We start from the raw sequence: 5,513 nt of genomic DNA, 5'->3' as shown, positions 1-5,513 counted from the left end.
TGATTCACAATGTTAAAAATTAGATCAGTCAAATCTACCAAAATAATTCACCTTATCAAATTATTTATTTCTTATTATCTCCATCCAATTAACAAAAGCTAATGTTATTGGATCGAAAGATGAAATCTATTAATTCAATTATTAATCCCAAAATTATATGACCATATTTAATAAGATGAAATCAAAAATAAAATATTAAATCCCTAACAAAGCATAGTTTAACATTATCTTATTTAAGATTAAACAATCAAAATCATGAGATTAAATAATTTTATTCAATGGTTACTACTTAAGAAACTGGCATCATAATAAAACATTCACATACAATCGAAATAAATAACTATCTAAGATGATCTTGTTTGGGCTTCATTGACCTCTCTAATGAAGATCTATCCACAAATCATATCAAGAATCATAAAAATAAAATAAAAATAGAAGAATAAAATATTAGGGAAGAGAAAAAAATTATCTTTATTTATCTCGATCTTGAATTTGACAGAGTATCCTTTTACTTACTAAGTTTCCACAGAAATTAACCTAAAAACTGTAAAACTGAGAAAAGAAAAAAAGTTGGAAGATTATTTTTTTCCTTCTTTTTTTCTTTTGATCTCTTATTTGGCCTCTTATTTATAGAGGTCGGACTAGGGTTCCTTTCAAATTCGAGACACTTACGAATTTTACAAGGACTCAAAAATCTAACTTGTTATAATGTAAATCCCGCCGCCTCACTTGTACAAGAATCTTGAGGAAAATATTGTCACATCATCGCACCGCCCAAAGTGTTTACCCCAACGTTGTGCTTGTGGGCCCAATGCGTCCCAATTTTGGTCTACAACTTTTTCTTAGGTCTTGGATTGCAATGTACCTCTTTATTTATCTTTGTTTATCCTTTTGGCTCTCGCAATTTTGACCTATTACACATAAATAATGATAATTAGTCCAAAAAATAAACAATAATAATTGTAGACTATCAACGTATTTTGTCTATTTAGGGGATTTTATGCATTTTTTAACCTTAAATTCTATGTAAATATGGCCCTAGAATCAACTTTCTAGGCCCTAATCATATGGGGAAAAAAAAAGAAATTACATGTATTGTCCTCAAAGTAATCTATTTTGTAAAACTCTTAAGTTTAGTAAAAGCCTAGGTGTTTCATCATAAGCTAGAAAATAGTAGTTTTATGATGCATGTAATGTTTTGAATTCAAAACTTGTTTGAAAATATTTGTTTGTCTAGAATTTGTTTCAAAGTTTATTTGATTGATGAGATTTTCTCATTGCACGAGTAAATTTCAATGGTGAGAATTTTTGTGGTGATTTCATTCTTAATATATCTTCTAAGAAATCCCAAATTGACATCATGGCCAAATGGTTTAATCACTCCACTCTACCAAAATCCTGAATTTTCTCATTCTCAGCAACAACATGGCCCTAATCTCCCTTTTTTTTTCAGTGACGCGTGATCTAAGTCAATCTTTCCTTAGGCTCCATCACCAAAGGTGGGTACTTTACTTCATCTAGACCTTAAGTACATGGCTTTGCTCATTATGTACCATTAAGCCTATTTGAGAGCATCCTCCTCCACTTGTTGATGCAAAGAGTGGTTATTTCAAAGGAGTTTCTCTAGGAGCTCCCTCTATTATTACTATTGTTTAACTACATATTCATTGATCAAATTCAATTATTGCTACAACAATTGGACTTCCATTAATTTTTGTGGCTGTGATAGTAACATTCTTGTTCTTTTAACAATCTTGCTTTGAATCTAAGCACGAAATCAAATATTAAAGAGAAAAATCGAGTGGGAGTATCCCACACATATGCCACAAAGTTGTGGAGGTGTAATTTTTTATATCCTTTAACCCTTCCTTCCACAATCTCCAATTCATGTTCCCTTGGGTGTCCTTCCCTTTGCTGGTATGCTCAACTTCATGCTTATAACTTGAAAGGGGATATACTCAAAAACTAGATAACAAGTCATATGAAATGGGGTTAGGGATGTTCTGAATAAATCATTACATCCTCTTTTACACAGTTACTCCTACATTAGCAAACCCAGTAGTCAAGACCCTAAAAATACTCTAACAATCAAGTTAGGGGATGAGTTTAGCAACATAATAGCAAGAGTATTGAAAATTACATATATTTATCTTTCTTGAACCCTTATTTATTGATTTGCTTCCCAGTATGTTCCAAACCCAAACTACTTAATTAGAGCTTACCTTTATTATAAGTTTCCTTCCAAGAATTAACTTCTTTTTTTTTTTTCAAGACTTATTTTAATTGGCAAAGTCTTTAGGTGTGACGCCCCGCCAAACGCTAACACAAATCCCAAGTTCAAATCTTGAGGTACTAGATTGCATCTCAAAAATCTTGACATAGTCCCCTCTGCTTATGTTAGCGCTCCACGAAACTCAAAATCCTGATAATCCAATATAAAACAAATACTGTATATAAAATGCAAACATAGAAATAACAGCAGAAGACTAAATACATTAAATACGTAAGTAGATCACAGTGCGGAAGTTTAACTGTAACACCCCGTGTTTTTAACTCATATCTCGAGGAGATCATATAGTATTTATTCGAAGAATATTCTAAAAAGGAAACTTAAAGTAAAGTACTCGGATGATTCTATGTTCGTTTTTGTTGAAAACCGACTTCGCCATTAGTTTCAAAATGATCGAAATATATACTTTAACCTGTAAGCAAGTTTGAATTCAAGTTTGGGTGGAAAAGTTAACCAATCCTCGAATTTCGTGTTGAACGGGACCCAAAATAGAAAATTTTTGTTAAAGGGAGAATCAGGAAGATTCGACCACACCATTAGGACCGCAACAAAAAATTATTCAAAATAGTATACTCGTTCATCATTTTTCGAGTCCGGATAGTCAAGTTACGATCGAAACTAAAAATAATAAGAAAATTACAAGTATGCCCTCGCCCCTTGTTATAAAAGAAAATTGATTTTCTTTTAAGTCATTCTCTTTCTTCTCCAAAGCACCCAAAACTCAGATTTTCTCAACCTAAGGTTTTCTCTTCTCTTCACTTCAAGATTCGTTGAGAAGGAAGGACCGTTGAACCCCGACGAAGAAGACAAAGTTGTCGGCTACAACCTCACCCTCTTTGTTAACCCATTCACGTTCGTTTCCTCACCCTCCACTAAAAATCAGCAAGTAAGTTAGGGTATCATCAAACTCGGAGCTTCAACTTGTTAGTAAAGACTCATCTTCTAGTGTAGAAGTAAAGGAGAGTGCCGTCATCAAAGGAGTTATAAACCCTCGCTCACTTTGCACCAAACTCAACCCAACATCAACTCTTTTGCCACCAACCTTGATTATCGTGCGAGTACATCACCTTTGGCGTCCACAAACCAAGTAGGGGACTTTCAATTCCTATTGGTAACTTTAGATTTTTGAAAATGTGCATTTAGGGATTTTGATGAAAATGTGTTGTAGTTGTAAATCGTAGAAAACTTTTGTTTAGTTTTAAAATTCATGGTAGAAGTAGTTGTTTTAATGTGTTTTATCAAATTTTGATAACAAACTCGTGGGTAGGCCGAATGGTTGGAAGAACAGAAGAAGAAATCGAAAAGGGGATCGAAAACTCGAAAGTTCGAGTGAGGTTCAGGCTGTCGGCGGGAACGGTCGGTGCCACCGGCACCTGCCGAAGGCATTCTGTCGGCCCACAGACAGAATGAAACTTTTGCCACTGACAAAATCAAGAGAAACTTTTATACTGTCAGCAGGAAGCGTCGGTCCCACCGACATCTGCCAATGACCAATTTATCGGTCCCACCGACAGAACTATGGTTCTGCCACCAACAGAAACAGTTCTCTTCAGAACTATGTTCTGACTTTTGCCTTGACCTCCAATTGCCTATATTTGATTTTCCACCCTTCATTTCATTAAAAATATTTTAAGTAAATGGAAAGTAAAAATTTTACTTTAAGTTCTTTAATGAAATTAAGGTTTTACCCCCATTTCAGAACAATGGGAATGATTTCGAGATCCGAATCTCAAAGGATCAAAATCCAAATTTTGGTTTCAAGAATAAAACGTAGTTTTCGACGTTTTCGGCAAATTTTCAAAATGTAATAACTTTCGCATTACTTTGAATTAGATTTCAAGAACTATATGGTGTTGAATCTCGTGATCGAGACTTTCATTTTGAAAAATCTGTTTTAAATTTCGAGAACTTTGAAAAATTGAGTTTCCGACACTTAGCCACATTTTCACCAACTTTCCTTATTTTTAACAGCTTTGATCCCATGCATCGCCGGGACCTTATTTTGAATAAAATTTGATGATTTTCGATGGAAAGATCAAAAATGACTTTGAAAGATTGAAAATGAATGGTTTGATTTGAAGAGAAGAAAAGCGAGAATGTCGAGTAAATGGGAAAAGGGATGAACCGGTAAAATGTCAGAGTCACACCCTACGAGTAACGTCTGTATTTTACATTGTATGTTGTATGTACGTTGGTGAAAAGATATCTAGGTTATTAATGAAAGGGTTGTATGTTTATTTACGATTATGTTAGCGTGTGCGTTGAGTACTGTTATTTATTTTAGACCGGGTGGTCACAGTTGCATGGTAGGAACTGGATATCCATTATCAATCATGTTCTGTTAATTTCTCTTTTGTTTTAAATGAAAAATCATATATATACGTAGATATTTTGTAAGTTATTAAAGGGTTTGTAAATGCCTGAAGGGATAGTGCGTCACATCATCCGGAGGGGTGCACTATCCTGGGATGTACGGTAGGGATCACCAAGCTCATACGTGGTATGGGACGCGTATGAGAGTGGAGTCACAACTGGAATCCGGGTCCATTCGTTTCTTATCTTTACCAGTGAACGTGTATTGTAAAGGTGGTCGTATACGAGTGAAATGTTATTTTGGGAATCACATGCACACCTGATAGGCATAGACGAAGATGATTGGTCAGTGATCACTAACAATCTAGTAGTAGTCGAACGTTCTGACACATCGAAAAGAGACCCATTGCTTACAGTCACGTCAAACGGTCCGCCTGAGCAGGATAAATGGTCACCAGTGTGGTAAGTCGGTGAGCATTGGGATTATTTCTCCTAGGAGTTAGTTCATCCTAGGAGTTGTACATAGTGTTTTGAATCGAGTGATAGGGCTATGTTAGAGTAAGCATAAATTTTTGTAATCCTGTATATTTTACCATTTTGCGCCATTCTGATCTCACCTTACGCCATTCGTCACTCATTCTCTTCCATACCTTGTATGTTTTTGTCACATGTTATATTCAGGATTTGTTTGATTATTGTTTTATCAGGTTTGAGTTCCGTGGAACGCTAACATAAACAGAAGAGACCATGCCGAAATTTCGAGGCGCCACCTAGTACCTCGAGGCGGCCTTGGGATTTGTGTTAGCATTTGGCGGGGCGTCGCATTAACAATATACAAGATTACAAAAATACTCTCACTCTAACATAAACCTAACACTTGACCCCAAAATCTATATACATCCTAAATGAA

The sequence above is a fragment of the Akebia trifoliata genome, chromosome 4, assembly GCF_017979445.1.
Source record: "Akebia trifoliata isolate Shusen 1 chromosome 4, ASM1797944v1, whole genome shotgun sequence".
NCBI lineage: Eukaryota > Viridiplantae > Streptophyta > Magnoliopsida > Ranunculales > Lardizabalaceae > Akebia > Akebia trifoliata.
This window is presented reverse-complemented; position numbering follows the sequence as displayed.